General features: G+C 37.5%; 1 protein-coding gene across 1 annotated transcript in view; it reads left to right on the forward strand.

Moving 5' to 3' along the window:
• Window positions 1-17,334, forward strand: part of lingo4b (leucine rich repeat and Ig domain containing 4b) — a 111,149-nt gene that overhangs the window by 63,398 nt on the left and 30,417 nt on the right. The window contains exon 2 of the mRNA XM_039750897.1: window positions 15,603-15,701. The gene's annotated coding sequence lies outside the window, so the exon portion shown is untranslated. The remainder of the gene's footprint in view (window positions 1-15,602; window positions 15,702-17,334) is intronic.

Consider the following 17,334-nt stretch of genomic DNA (forward strand, 5'->3'; position numbering starts at 1 on the left):
CTGAGAAATTTAAATCTGCTGAAACTTCTTAACAGCTTCTAGTGCTGAGCAGTATTACCAAAATTCTTTATCACGGTATTTTTGTAAATTATCCCGGTTTCACGGTATTCTACGGTATTTTTTTCCCCATGCATGAGTGGATGTTAACCACATTTTACACTGCAATTACTGCAGTAGACTGGCTAAGAATAACCTATTCCACTCTCATGAGAAGTGTACATTGTACAAAAAACATTTTAATGTGCACACAAGTATGAATACAGGTTTGCATGGCTCCATAAAGTGATAGTTTTCAAGGGGGTGGCACTAAAGAAGAGAAGGAATCACATTGCATGGCAGATGCAGTCAAAATATAGAACCTTTTTATTGAACAAATTTTGCAAACAACTTAAACTATAATTTTGAAAACATATTTTCAACCATCCAAAAAGGCATTTAGACTTAGTAAAATATCCAGAGGTGCTTCTCAAAAGTTCTATTGCACTGAACATATGTTAGAAAAGGAATAAATAGTAAATCTTTTTTGTAAACCAACTACACTACAGACAGCACGCATGCAATAAAGAAAGCCCGCTCAGAAGAACATCCATTTAATCCTGTGTTCATGTTTCCGACCACCAGATCACAAACCCAACATTTACACCATATTTAAGTTAAACCTGTGCGATACCCATTCATACATTCAGTTTTTGGAGCCTCGTCACACCTGCCATAAAGTTCTCTACACTGAACATACACCTGGGGACCCGTTATTGCAAGGGAGCAGCACTACTGCCACACTACCATGCATGTTTAATACATGCTTTAATGCATTTCATCATGAAAATGATATCAAGTATTTATCTTAGCATTGTAAATGTTCAGAGAGCAGGAATATCATCAAGTGAATGCATTCTGTGCGGTGATCCCTCCCAGTGCCTCCTCAGTGCAAGAGGAAGTCCGTTTATGACGTGCGTATTAATTCACAACTCGGTCGGGGTACACTTAACACAGCATTTAATGTACTACATTACCTTATGACGGGGTTTGAGAAAATCTAGTAAATTAAACATTGGTTTTAAGATCAAGTTTAGTTTACGACATTCTACTTTAATGACAAATAAACTATGAGATTAAAGTGGAAATGTCGAGAATAAAGCCAACATGTCGACTTTATTCTCGACATATAGTTTTTTTTCGTAACTGTCCCTGGATTTTTTTTTTTCTTCACTGTGGCCCTAATACGCTTCGGTAGTTTTGTTAAAGTGGCCCATTTGCCATTCCTTTTTGTTCATATCTTGCCCTGCCGTAGTGCAAGTGTGCACTGAATATCCAACAGACTCTCACTTTCCCACTCAAAAGTCTTATTCATAGGTACTTTTAATTTTTTCCAAACGTTTTACCAACATGAGCAAAAAAAGTGCTCAGAAAACAACACTGCTCAGTTATTTCAGGAAAGAGACGCCAAAAACTAATGAAGGTGCAGCGTCAACTCCTCATGTGTCAATTTCAGACAAAGACATTGCAGAAGCTGGTCCTTCTGGGGAAATGTCTTCAGCACACACTCTGCCACTCGATAAATCTAAGCGCCGCTTATCCGGCATAAACAAACAATGGTTTAAAGATTTTGACTGGCTAATGGTCAATGAAAATGATATGTGGTGCTCATTGTGCATAAAATATTCAAACAAACATCTCCCAAGGAGGGAGTTACCTTGGTTAAACGTGCCATGCACAAGAATTCGAAAAGAAGGCAAAAAATGAGTTGCCACATACAACATTGTTTGTAAAGCTGTTGGGACAATGTAAAGAAATGGGTTGTTCCTTTATCCAACATCTCAATGTTGGTAAAAATGCACATTACCCCTCTGAAAGAATAATGCAAGAGCTGCTGGATGTCTTAGCATCAGAAATAAAATCTAACATACTGAAAAATATACACGCTGAAAATTTTTTCAGTATTCTGTGTGATGAAACCACAGACATCTCAGTTGTAAAACAATTAATTATTTACATTAAATATGTTAGCCAGGTCACTAAAGAGGTCAGAATTAGTTTTGTATCAACCTAAAATATGATTGATGGCAAAGCGGAGACTATAACCAACAAAACTGAGTGAGACAATGGACACTCTAGGCTTGAAAACTGCTAATCTGGTTGGACTAGGGTCAGATGGAGTGGCTGTTGTGATTGGGAAACAGAAAGGTGTGGCACAACTGCTTAAAGATAAAACATCTGGACTCTTGGTCAACTGGCACTGTGTAAACCACCGATTGGCCCTTGCAAGTGCCCAAGCAGCAGCTGCTGTACCTTATTTAACAAAACTGAATGACATATTAAGGCAGCTGTTCTATTTCTTCCAAAACTCTTCTGTTAGGATGGATGGTTTAACGGAAATTCAAAATATTCTGAACATTCTCCAAATTAAGCTGAAAATGGCCAGTGACACTAGATGGCTGTCTCATGACTTTGCAGTACAGTCACTACGACAGTGTATGATGAGTGTCATAGCTGCACTGGAAAGAGAGACCACTGAACAAAATGACATCACAGCTAAAGGATTAAGCAGATGTATTAAAACGTACAATTTTGTTTCCTCTTTGATGATGCTTTCAGACGTATTACCTTTGTTGTCCAACTTATCTAAGGCTTGGAAAAGGCAAGATGTCAATCTTACCGAAATTGAGCCAATTTTGCTCGCCACATAATTGTCCATCATGGAGTTGAAAGACACTCCTGGGAGATATTTTCAAAGCCTTTATCATTGTCTGGCAGAAGAATGGTCATATCTCCACATTGTTTATACACAGAGTGATGTAATTGTCATTCAAAACTGCAATATATGATAAATACCTAGAGACAGTTGTCAAGCACCTAAATGCAAGATTCCCTGACATGCCAATTATTTCCAGCTTTTCAAAAGTTTTCAGTGTAGAAACTCACAATTCAAGCAAGTCTGCTAAAATTCTTTTCGATCATTATTCCAAAAATTGTAATCCTCCAATTTTAAAATATGAAAGTAGCAGGCAAGAATGGACAGTTGCGTCAAAAATGATCAGAAATCATTCATACAAAGACTTCAGTCCAAAACAGATTTTACTAAATATGGCAACGACATCAGAGCCCAAAGAGTCGTTTCCAAATTTTGCCAGACTACCTCATATTGGCTAGTGATCCCAGTAAGTACAGCTGAATGTTAAAGGGGGTTTACTGCCCTTAAAATGATAAGACATGTTTGAGAAATTGCATGAAACAAAGCACGCTAAATAATCTCATGCTGATCTCCTTGGAGGGCACAGATCCTGGAGACTTTGATTATGGAAAAGCTGCAGACAACTAGGCCTCTAGGAAGAAAAGAAGAATAAATATTTAACTGAAAACACCTTCTGCATATGCAAGTTGGCTTTGAAGAATATTTAAAAAAAATTTTTCATTAGGTTTCCCATACTTTTTTTATTGTTTTCACTTGTCTTCCTGACAGCGATAATACTTGTGCCTCTTGGATTGTCATAACAATTGTTATTTAAAATTTTTGTTAGGGTTGAAGGATCCTGAATTGGATACTTCTTAAATTTAATAAAAGTATTCTGGCACAAGTGTCAAGCCCGGCTGGAAAAAATTTCTGGTGAGAACACTGTGCTTTAATGTACATGTATTTCATCATGAAAATTATATCAAGTATTTATCTTAGCATTCCAAATGTTCAGGGAGCAGGAATATCATGAAGTGAATGTATTCTGTGCGGTGATCGCTGCCGGCGCCTCCTCAGAACAAGAGGAAGTCAGTTAAAGAAGCACGTACCGATTTAACATGGCTCGGAGAACACTTAACACAAAGCATTTAATGTGCTATATAACTTATGACGGGGTTTGAGAAAATCTAGTAATTTAAATATTCATTTAACGATGAAGTTTAGTAACGATGTTCTACTTTAATGACAAATCACGAGAATAAAGTCAACATGTCGACTTTAATCTTAAGATAAACATTGAGAATAAAGTAGAAATGTCGAGAATATAGTCAACATGTTGACTTTATTCTCGTCCTAAGCGTCAAGATTAAAGTGGAAATGTCGAGAATAAAGTCAACATGTCGTCACACCATTACACAGTACCCAGGTACATTACACTGTATTAAAAAAAAATAAAACAAGTACAACTTGGCTTGCAGTATTATCCAGTAGTATAGAAACAGTATTCACACAATTGAACATAATGGTTCACATCCGACCTTTTAAAGCCAAAGTATCTCCAGGCAACGGATGTGACTCCTTTTTTTCAACATTATCGTCTGCTACAGCTTCAGTTTCGGAATGTTCTCTGTCCATTTTCACCGCGCAAAACCTACACTACCGCATGTACTCCGTTGCATGCCTATTTAGCAGTGTAGCAGTGAAAAAGAACTCCCGCGCAACACTTCCACTAGCGCATGTAATACGTTATATGTGATTAGCAGTGTAGCAGTGAAAAAGGTCCCCCTTTGAACAGCTTCACGCTGTGCCATGTTACAAACGTTGTTTAGGCAATTTAAACCGGTGTTGCGGTATAAGAAAAATCCATATCATAACAAAAATAAAAATGGCTTTCGGTATGAACCGGTATATCTCCCAGCACTAACAGCTTCTCTTTGATGCAGATGTGTATTGCATTCTGCTCCCTAAAGTCTATGACCAGCTCCTTGGCTTCGCTAACACTAAAGGTGAGATCAGTATTCTATATCCACTGTGACCATAGGTAAACCTTATCTCAGTAAACCGTCTCATTATTGTTGATGGTCAAACCTGTGATGGTGGTATCATCTGCAAATTTAATGATGGAGTTGGAGCTGTGTCTGACCATATATTTATAGTTGAACAAGGAGCACTGAAATGGTCCCTGTAGGATTTCTGCTTTGAAGACTAATGTAGAGGAACTGATGCTTCCAGCCTGCACAAGTTGAGGTTTGCCAATTTCCAAAATCCTGTTGTTAAGGGTGACAAGTCCCAAGTTAAGGAATGCGGTGGTCAGTTTTGATATTACAGCTATTGGAAATGCTTAACTGTAGTCTTTCACTCTGTAATAGCAGTTTGTATCATCCAGATGTGCAGGAATGGCATGAAATGAAAGACATGCCATCCTATGAGTACTGGTTGTAATGAAATGCAAACTAGAGATCTCTTAAAGTTTTCTATCCTGGTGGAAATGAGTGCTATCAGTCTAGAATTATTCAGATAATTTGCATTTGTTCTCTGTGGTGAATGGATAATAGCTGTCCTTTTCAAATGGTTGGAGACCACAGATTATGCCAGTAAGATATTAAAGATGTCAGTGAAAACACCAGCTAATTGCTCACTATGGGTTTTTAACACATATCCTAAAATTCCATACGGGACACCCAGGGGACCAGAGGAGGGCTTGTGCCTCCTCCAGACTGCAAGGGGGCGATCGCCCTGGTTGTACTGGGCGTCCCGGCCGGGCTCCAGCCCCTGCCGGGGACCACAAGGGATATTCCGGTAACGGGGCGCCGCCTGGCGGTGGCCACGGGTCCCTACAGGGCTGGGCTTCTAAGCCCTGTACCCGAGGCCCCCAACATAACCAGGACGGACGCACCCTCACAGTCTGGAGGAGGCACAAGCCCTCCTCTGGTCCTCCTGGGCGTCCCAGCCGGGCTCCAGCCCCGGCCGTGGATCACAGTATGTATTACTTCTAGTAATTGAGACTGTATAAGTAAGGTACACCAAATTCTTGTATTTGCACCAGTCAGCTCTACTATTTTTACTTTTAATCGTACAGAATTATTTACTGTTTTTGTAATTAAAAAGGGCTGTCAGCAGTGCAGTAACATAATGTTTAATACATACAATACATAATACAAAGTAGGCTCTACCCGCTGAGACACTTTTACAGTCGAGCAGTTGCTGCCCATGGCTGCTCGTAAGGAACGTGATTAGGCTATGTATCTTTGTAAAAAATAAACAAATGTAATATTTTATGCATCAACAGAAAGCTTGTATTAAAAAACTATATGAGACTATGTCATTTCTCTCTAACAAAGAAAAGAGATAAAAAAAGAAACACGCTAAGTTTTGTCAAGGAATTTGCCCAAAAGAAATCTAGAAGGAAAAAAGTATCTGTTATTAGTATAATTAGTTTTCCTATATAACTAGCATTTACAAGAATAATTTTCTAGTTTTCATTGTGATCAAACCATTAATATGAGAATATGATTAACAGGGATTTTCTGGTTTATTTGTGTGTTTTACAGTAACATTTGTATGAATTGTAAAACATAATTTGTTAAACTTAGAAAAAAACAATTGACCTGATATAACACAATTCAATGCGTGCTTTCTCTCATTAATATTACCAGACAAATTAATGAAAAAACATATGAAACAGTAAATTGTCCACTTCTCCTGAGGTGCCTACTCATTTTAAAAAAATCAATGCTGCAGTAGTTTTAAATAACTTCACATTTCAATCAAATAAATAACCTGCAAATATCTCAAGTTCAAGTTCAAAGTTTATTGTCATGTGCACAGTAAGGAAACATGTTTCCCTGTACAATGAAATTCTTTCTTTCCTGTCCACACCAAATGACAAAACCAACATATAAAGATAAACATAAATAATAAGTAGCAAATAAATATAACTAGTAACAGAGGCAGCATAAAGTATAAAAACAGAATAGAAATATAAAGTGTAATGTGCAGGTAGGTGTGTGATGGACACGTCAAATATACAGTAGTTGTGTGAGGTAGATAGAATGAGGTGAACCATGGTTATAAACTGGGGTCCCTGAGGATCGAGGCAGTTTTCCTCTGCAGTTGTAGATGCTCTGCAGAGAGGGCAGTGGGGTCCTGGTGATCTTCTCAGCAGTCTTTACCACTCTCTGCAGGGGTGCAGGCCAAGTGCAGACAGTTTATGGGTGCGTTTATGGGGGATAACCATGTTAAAGGTGGAGCTGTAGTCAACAAAGAGCATACCAGCTACCAGCCTGTAATCATTCAGGAATGGACTTTTTTTAGCAAGGAGGACGATGATCGTAGTCTTAAAGCAGGACGGAACGATGTGCTGACTGAGGGAAAGGTTGAAGATGGAGCAGAGAACATCAGCCAGCTCGTTGGCACATGCTTTCAAGTGACTTATTCATGATTCTGAAATAATGTATTTGCAGTGTCATTCTCTTACAGAAAAATTTAAAATTTAACATACAAAAACGTATTTGAAAGAAACTCTGTATTCCAATAAATATATCTACATTTTTTTAAAACTTTGTTCTTGATGTCTTTATGTTTCTTTTCTTTAATATTATATGGGGGACACCATAAAAGCTTTCACATGGGCCCCCAATTTGCTACCTATGTTTCTGGTGCACAGAAAAGTGTATGGAAGGTAGTTGGTTATCACATTGAAAGCGTAAAGTTCACAAAGGACCAACAATTTGGAAATTGTTGGTTTAGGCTTTAGTTTGTATGTATGTTTGTATGTTTATCTGTTAGGGGAAATTTATGTGAATCTGGATACAACATTCAAAATTCACATAAAGTGACCTAGGAGGAAAACAACTTTGCCATTAACTGTCCTTAATTTCTAGATGTAAAATGAGAAATGTTTTCTGTTCAATTACGCAATTTAAAGTATACTTTGTAATTAAAAGTGGTGATAAGCAATGATGACATACTAAAATATTATAGTGTACAGTGACGTGGAAGAGCAAGTACACCCTCTTTTTATTCAGTAGTTTTATATATCAGTACAATCATCTACACCCCTCCAAATAACATCTACTCTTCATCATGTCTAAGTTTAGATAAATGTTAGGTGACAGACAGCACAAGCATTTTACTTTGCCATTATTGATTCAGCAAAAAATAGGAACCAATTTTATCAGAAATAACGTTTTTTTTATTGGGGTCACAATGATTTTTATCATTTTGGAGTCATTTTGGTCCATTCCTCCTTGTTATTCATGGATGTTTTAGGGCTTTCATTTATGCACAAATCTCTTAAGGTTCCTTTATTGCATCACAGTTGGGGTGAGACTTAGACATGGGCCGTTCCAGATCTTTAGTTGCTTCTTTTTCATCCATCTAGTTCTAGATTCACTGGGATGCTAGACTCAATTTTGGGCAAGCATTAGCTTTCAAGTATATGAACTCATGTTTTCCTTTTGAGTTCCATAGTATCAAGAAAAATTCATTGTGGATTTTAGTAATTTTGAGGGGTCCTAGTCCTATGACTGTAAAACAAAAAAAATCATCACTTCTTCACCACATGCTTGAAAACTGGTCTGAGGTTCTGATGGCGATATATTATTATTAGGCTTTTCACTAAATATAGAATTGTGAATAATAAGCAGAAAGGTCCACTATGGAATTGTCGATTCAAAGCACATTATTCTGGAAGTCTTGTACTTTGTTCAGACGCACATTTGCAAACATAAGCTATGATGCCATGTTATTTTTAGACTGAAGAATTGACAATGTCATGTACTTACTTTATCATATTAGTAATACTAATAGAAATATTTCTGATTTTTTTTTTGTATGTATGTACTGCCAAGAATGGTATCTGAAGTTCTTGGCAGTAAACAGGGCAATGTCACTGGTACTGTGGTAATTCTGGGCTTTTGTTTAGAAGAGAAAGGTAAAAAAAAAACATAGACCAGTTTATTTACCTTCCCATCACTCACCAACCAAAATAATGTACCTTGTCAATTAAGAGAATACGATGCAGAATGATCCAGAGAAATGACTGAGGCGTATTGTATTTTTTGTTGTTAAAAACTAAACTAATCATAAAGATATAAGATATTTTGTCCTGAACTTCTGGGACACGGTAAGTAATAAAGTACAGTAATCCCTCGCTATATCGCGCTTCGACTTTCACGGCTTCACTCCATCGCGGATTTTAAATGTAAGCATATCTAAATATATATCACGGATTTTTCACTGGTTCGCGGATTTCTGCGGACAATGGGTCTTTTAATTTATGGTACATGCTTCCTCAGTTTGTTTGCTCAGTTGATTTCATACAAGGGACGCTATTGGCGGATGGCTGAGAAGCTACCCAATCAGAGCACGTATTACATATTAAATAAAACTCCTCAATGATATAAGATATGCTTCCCGCATGGTGCTTCGCACACTTAAAAGCTCTAACAGCCCGTATTGATTTTTCATTGTTTGCTTTTCTCTGTGTCTCACTCTCTCTGAGAAATACAGGCAGATACTTATTCATCATGCAATACCATCATGGAGGCGTATGTTTAGCCCCATTATCTGCTCCTGACGGAGTGGGTGTGAGCAGAGGGGCTGTTTGCACAGTGGCTGTTTGCTTAGAAGATACAGACGCGCCTGTAAAAAAATGCTGAAGGGCTACCTTCACATTGATCCCTTCATTGCGCCGCTTTATCCCGGTGCTTGCATACTTAAAAGCGAAACAGCCCTATTGATTTTTCATTGTTTACTTTACTCTCTCTCTGACATTCTCCGCTCCTGACGCGCACCTTGAAGAGGAAGATCTGTTTGCATTCTTTTAATTGTGAGAAAGAACGGTCATCTCTGTCTTGTCATGGAGCACAGTTTAAACTTTTGACTAAAGGGTGTTATTTCATGTCTAGAGGGCTCTAATAATGTTAGAAAACGTATTTAGAATGTCGTAAACAAGTTTTCAATGCTCTAACTGCGAAAATATTAGATTTATAAATAAAGAATCCTACTTCTTGGAAATCCATTTATCTGTCTGGAGCGGATCAACCGCTATAAATGAGAGTTTACTGTATAACTGTGCGGAGAATATTTATAAACAGTGTGGGAGAGTTTCTAAGAGCTTAAAATATATAAAAATAACCATACAAACATATGGTCTCTACTTTGCGGATTTTCACCTATCGCGGGGGTTCTGGAACGCAACCCCCGCGATCTAGGAGGGATTACTGTGAACTTTTTAAGTGAAACCTTTTTTTTCCTTTTTGCTAATTACTTAATCAATTACAAGTAGTGATAGACAAAAACTTAGTCTCACTTCACCAAAAATTCGTAAACAAATCTTATTCGCAAAGTTTTTGCTGTTAGTATATAAACTTTTCATCTCGTCTGTAAACTATTTCTCCATGTGCAGAAAGCAATGCACAGCTTATTCTGGTGTATAGGATGGTGAACCTGCATGATTGGCCCTGGGTATGTTGATGGCAATGAGCCTACAGGAAGATCCCAGATTGGATCAGCCTAGGGAAAGTAGATGATGTTACCTCTGACCACACAAGAGAAAAACAGACCAGGCTGTGTAAATGTGTAGGAAAACAATGCATCAAGCATATGAGAGCACATGGAGCCTGATGGAAGGAGCTGTGGAAAATCTGGGCTGTATTGCAGGGCAGCCAAGGGAAAAGACAGTGGTTTCCCGAGAATAATTTTTTAATGTCTGCAGTGTTTATTTCAACATATTTTTAATGTATTTTATTGATTACATATTTTTGTACATTCATACTTATTTTGTGGTGTGGTAATCTTTGAAAGATGTGGCCATGTGTTTTATCATTGCTTTACATAAAATGCGGTGTCATCACGCTCTGCCCATATAAGATGGTGTCCTGCAGTAGCTTGTTATCCTAGTGTTGTTTTTTTTTCCAGTGATTGTTGGAGTTTATAGTTATTGTTTGGGTTTTTGCAAAGTTCATTTTGAACATGAGTTTTGTGTTTATGCTCTGGTTTTGATACTCGGTTTAATAATTTCTCATTGCATTTTCCTTATCATTTTCTTCCAATCCTTGGGTGTGAATTGTTCATGTTTGGGGAGACGTTTTGATTTATTTAAGGGATGAGAAATATTATGAATAACATAGTGTTTAATGGTTTTAAGCATAAAACATGAAAAAAAAATTAACCTGCCCAAATGTATTGCCTTGGGCTCCTTATCTTACAGCATGATGGCGTACATCCTCTGGCTGCTAAAGATATGGGGAAATTCATCCATAATGTACAAATTGGTAAATGTGAATTTCATGTCAAGTATGTCATCTTTACAGGGTTTAAAAATGCCAGTGGCTTTGTTATGAACTCAATTAAATGTTATATACTATGAACTGTTAAATAAGTGATGATATTTTACTGCTGCAGCATAACACAGAAGATTTAGAGTTCATTAAAGATTTGTATTGCTCTGAGTTGAAAAAGAAAGCAACAAAGATTTTTAAAACACAAGTTACATGTTATATTCGAAGCTCTCAAATGCTTTATTAAAACATCCAGATCCAGTTTGTTCCTTTCATAATGAGTTTTTTTTAAGATGTTAGTAACCTTAACCATTTTTTAAATAAATTTGTCCTTTGGACTATTTATTTTTCCATGAGAGTTTTGAACAATGAAGAACTTAGCTTCACTTTTATTTTTTACATGCGCTTTGTTTTGAATTTACTGCTACACCATTTTGTTTTTCAGTGGGTGTCCGCTGCCATAGTGTGATGGCTTTCTGTCACAGGGTTTGATCTTGGAAGATGCGCCAAATGACATTTGTATCTTCAGCCAAGTGTGTGGATAATCCAGATCAATATTTGCAGTGTGTTAGGTTCCAGATAACCAGATTAAGTTTTAGGGTTATGGGTTTCTGACAATTTTACAACACAACGTCTTGTTAACATTCTGGTTAGGTACTTTGAGTTGTTGGTTTGGTTTTCATCTTTAACATGTAAGACTTTGTTTGTATTTCCAGTCCCAATTTATCCGTATTTGTGTATCCAAAAGAAATAACATCTCACAGTTTAAAGAGCAATATCTTGTTACTCTGTTCATAGATGAAAAAAGCTATTTATGAATTTACTTAAATGACACCTTGGAGCCCTAAGTATTATTTTTTTAATATTCAGGAATACTGCTGCTGCAGAACAAGAATTGGTAACCTAATTTCTTATGCCATTTTTTCAAGACTACTTTCATTTCAGCTTGTTTTATGAATATTACACTATTACACCACCCACGTGCAAGTGCTTTTTTAAGTCATGACTTCATATCTTACTAACTGCTGATACACTTCCAGTTTTTCCTTTGGTACTGAATGCATTGTACATGGGTTAGTAATGGTATGCAGTTTAATATAATGCAGAATATAAAAGTTGAATGAAATAACCATGAGCACAGTTTAGACACATCACTCAGACAAAGGAAACAGGAGTGACCATGTGAAGACCGAGATAACTACACACAGAATGCATGCTGCAACACTTCAGAGTTTTAGTTCATAGATGCTTATTAGGAAAGGCTTTCAAAAATATTACATTTTTTTAGCAATCACAAATTAAAGCATCCAATCAAGTAGAAAATCAAAGACTTAAGTAACAAAAATGAGAGTCAAAAGCCAGAAAAAAAGCAGAAATGCAAAAGCCACACTTTTGTACAGCTGTTACTAGTGTTATGGTTCAACATTGCCTTTGTGGGAACTCTGAGCTAATAATGTATGACCTCAGTTCCCAAACCAGCTGCAGATATTCATGACATTACTTAACATTTCATATTAAAATAACATCATGTGCCCACAACATAATATTACACAAGATATTACCAATTATTCATTTTAAAATAAACAGTATTTATGAGAAGAACTGATGCCTCGTCATCAGCTGATTTCTGAATTGAATGTGATCCTGCCAGGGTAAGCTCGTCCCACCCATTACCCTGAAACTAGATTAAAAAGGTTCAGTAAATGGTTGGATGGACTAACCAGATACAGTACATATCCTATTTTATGCCATTCATCCTTGCATCGGATCCTTACACTTTGCCTATAACATCAGTTGCAAGATTTTTCAAATATTTGTCCCAGAATATTGTAACAAGCACCAAGATCATTACTAGAACCTCCTTTATTCACCATATCACTCCCGTCTTGCCGCAGCTTCACTGGCTTCCAGTTAAGTTCCGCATTCAATTCAAAATTCTTCTGTTAACTTTTAAGGCTATCCATAACCTTGCCCCTCCATATCTGTCTGACCTCCTCCATGTTGCCATTCCCTCCCGTACCCTTAGATCCTCTTCCTCCATGCACTTGACTGTCCCCTTCGTCCGTCTTACCGCTATGCAGAACTGAATGCTCTGCTCCCCAGCTCTGGAACTCACTACCATCTGAACTTAGAAATATTGAATCACTAGCCAACCTGCGGCGTACCATACGCTGCATAATCAGGCCGGTTTTTTAATGATTTTTAAGCAGAGGGAGAAAATTAACATTTGAAAAATCGGTAATGTAATAAATCAGCAAGAAAAGCAACATTGTAACAATGCACAGAACGAACCAACACACAATCGTCTGAAGTGACTGAAAACTGGCGCACCGTCCTCGCGCCTTCTCCTGCCAGACGGAGGGATGGGGGTGCACGGCGCGGAGTGTGGAATGGGAGGAAAGGAGAATGAATTCGATTCAGCTCCGTCCGTCATGCTAGTCGGCTGATTTCTTGTTCAGTATGCATTGCCCGCTCATTTGTCCACATCCAACTCGTCACTTGAGTCGCCGTCTTTACACAGTACAGATGTACATGTGGCCCGCGGGCCTTGAGTTTGACACATATGATCTAAGAAGACGCATGTTTGTCGCTGAAGCGAATTGCTGTATGTAGCGTGTAAAACAGTTTGCTATGGTGCACGCAGGCATGCGTCGTAACCGAAAACTTTTTTTTAAAGACTGCCTACTTCATTGTGTTTTAACCTCAGTTTTAAAGGAATGTTTTAAGGACCCCATGGGATACCCCTCGGTTTTGGCTGCTTTTCTATATACAATCCACCAAGATACCCGACCACGGTAGGAGGGGGGTGTGCACAAAGTGTAGGGACGTAATGAGTGGGAGCGTATGAGTCACATTTAGTGGGAATTCCTCGGCTTGCAGCCCGAATGGGGTTCAAAGGCTTACCCACGCCTCTCTGCGCTGGATAGACACACGGTCAATGTCATGCATAATTATTTATTGAATGCTAAACACTCCTGGAAAGACACGGATGTCTAAAACGGGTTGGTGTGAGAATACAACAGTAAGTGAATGAAAAGATGGAACTCTGGAGAGAGCAAAATACAACACAATAGTGAACCAGCGGCATAACAAACGGCGCGTGGCGTTGGTGGGCAGGAAAACGTCTTCCTTGTTCCTGCAGGAGCATCTAAGAAGACACATGTTTGTCGCGGAAGCGAATAGCTGTATGTAGCGTGTAAAACAGTTTGCTATGGTGCACGCGGTCGTGCGTCGTAACCGAAAAGTTGGTTTTTAAAGACTAGTTACTTCATTGTTCTTCAACCTCAGTTGTAAAGGATTGTTTTAAGGATCCCATGGGATACCCCTCGCAAACCGTTTCACACGCTGCATATGGCGATTCACCTCCACTAGAAACATGCCTCTATGAACAGTCAACGTAGCTCGGAGGTGCATGACATTAACCTGACCTGCACTGCATGTGGCATCTATGACAGACGAATATAAATGACGCCATTTTTTCTGTGTCGTCGCGTCCGAGTTAGTGGGCGTGGCCAATGGAGTTGTTGTTGTATCCAGTGGTCTTGGAGTTGGTGGGCGTGGCTCTTTCCTGCGTGCGCCATAGGTGTCTCACTTGTCGGCAGCTTAGTGAATCCACGCCTCTTCCAGCGTGCTTTCCATGGTTGTCTTGCCTTAGTGAATTATATATATAGATTCTCACTTTTCAAATCTAAACTTAAAATTCATTTGTTTAAGACTGCTTTTTCTCTTTTACTACAATTACTCTGTCTGATTTTAAATTCTGTATTTTAGTTTTGCTGCGGTGTGGCTGGCCCTGCCCAGGGTTTGTTTCCTGCCTTGCGCCCTGTGTTGGCTGGGATTGGCTCCATCAGACCCCCATGACCCTGTACTTAGGATATAGTGGGTTGGATAATGGATGGATGGATATTTTAGTTTTGTTTATAATGTGTGTTTTATCTATTGTTTGGTGTCCTTGAGTGTTTAGAAAGGCACCTATGAATAAATAAAATGTATTATTATTTTAAGATGGGAAGACCAAGACACAACAACAAATAATTCACAGTTACACTTCTAGCAGAATAACCTTTCAGCTGTTAAAGCCACAGAAAATACCTCATAAAAAATGAAAATTACCTAACTAGCCAGGACTATTTTCACAAAAGTAGTGGCTTTTGCTTTTGTACCCAGTTGGAGTGGAGCTCGTAATTTTGTTGCAAATTATTTTACAGTGACAATAAGGGTTTCTATTCTATTTCACTCTTTCAGTGCCCCAGTCATCATCCAGGATTACGTGTCATGCTCTTCTCTGTGATTCCCCATTACTATCTGCAAAGCTGTATTTATACAATGCCCCAGAAGGCACTTAGGCTTGTAAGGTGCATTGAGAATATTCCAGGGGTTCCTGGAACGCAAAACTCAGCACACCTGTGACATTTTCTTGCCAAACACCCAATTAGCCCCAACCATCTTTAGGGAAATAGTCTGGAAATTACAATATGTTGTTTATTGGCCCCTCCTAGTGGTTCAGTCTTGTACATTGTTTCTCCGGTCCACATTAACCATTTAAAAAAATGTTTTTGTTTGCTTGTTTTCAGCAATTTTTGTTTGTATGAATAGCTTATTTCTCATAGTATTATAGAATGAGTTCATATATATTTATTTTATAGGGATCTTCCTGAAGCATCTCATACATAATCTAAATATTCTGAACACATCTGAACCTGACGTCTGCTGGTTATGAGTATCAAGAGATACAGAACCTTTAGGTAAGTTCCTTTCCTTTCCTTTGTATTCATATCCATTTCAAATTACCCTATTCTGTAAATGAAAGAAATAAAAGTTGTGCAGAGGTTATTAATCAAGGATTTGGCTTATCTTCTTTAAATTAAACTAATTTGTACCAAAATAAGGCAAGCTGGACTTACTAAAAGAAATTTATGCAATGTATTGAGGTCAGCAGCAATGTTAAATCCAGTCATTTAATGAAACATTCAAATTTTCAAGATTTGTCACCACTGGTAGGGGGTCACATTGTATTTCACTATATATTCTAATTCACTAAAGCAAAAGTTCTTGTATACTTCCCATTGAATCCCAGACAGACCAAATTTAATTTAATAGATGTATGGCAGTGGAATTTAGGAACATTACAGAAATGAATTTGATGTAGCCAAAACACTGAAGGTCACTAGATCATTCATTAGGTTTTAAGAGAGTTTAGTAAATTCATTTTTAGGAAGTCATTACTTTATTTTAGAACAAAAGTTTGGGTGCTGTTTAATGTTTGTGGTGTCCATGAATGAGAACAGCTTATTATATTATTGAACTTCTTAATACTTATGACAAGAGTAATGATCTTATAGAACTTGAATAAGTAGTAGTGATTGCTAGTGTTAGCAAACAACAAGGCAGTTTCAGTAAGCTAATACAAAAACTTAATTTCAATCTAAATGATTGCACAGAGAAACTGTGCGTACACCCAAATCTATCTATTATAATAATAGATTAAAACATACAACCAGAACAATTCAAATCAGAGTCACACAGCAAGCTTAACGTCAGGAGGCTGATTGGCTTTTGGTTGCTACAGTCTTTGTCTTCTTAAGCCAGACATGATGCTTGTACTCTCTTCTCCCCTTGTCATGTCTCTCTCTCTCTCTCTCTCTCTCTGTCTGTCAGTTGTGATGTCACTGACAATGCGTTTCAAATCCCTTTCTTTATAGAGTGTCTTGGTGGCTGATCATGCAAAATTTAGCAATAGTTGCATCAGCTGAAATCAGATAACTGATCATTTGTAATGCTCTTGTTACTTGTTAGTAAACCTACTTTTAGTTAAGTATAAAAATGTTGAAAGTAAAGTTCCAAGCAATTATTTCATACTAGCAGAATACCCGCGCTTCGCAGCGGAGAAGTAGTGTGTTAAAGAAGGTACGAAAAAGAAAAGGAAAAATTTGAAAAACAACGTAACTTGAGTGTTAATGTAATTGTTTTGTCATTGATATGAGTGTTGTTCTCATATCTATCTATCTATCTATCTATCTATCTATCTATCTATCTATATATATATATATATATATATATATTGTTTTCATATCTATCTATATATATATATCTCTATCTATCTATCTATCTATCTCTATATATATATATATATATATATATATATATATATATATATATACCAGCTTGGCAGCGGAGAAGTAGTGTGTTAAAGAAGGAAAGAGAAAGAAAAGGAAACATTTTGAAAATAACGTAACATGATTGTCAATGTAATTGTTTTGTCACTGTTATGAGTGTCGCTGTGATATATATATATATATATAGCAAAATACCAGCTTCGCAGCGATGTCATGTGTTAAAGAAGTTATGAAAAGAAAAGGAAACATTTTAAAAATAATG

Source organism: Polypterus senegalus, chromosome 1 (genome assembly GCF_016835505.1).
Source record: "Polypterus senegalus isolate Bchr_013 chromosome 1, ASM1683550v1, whole genome shotgun sequence".
NCBI classification, from domain to species: Eukaryota; Metazoa; Chordata; class Cladistia; order Polypteriformes; family Polypteridae; genus Polypterus; species Polypterus senegalus.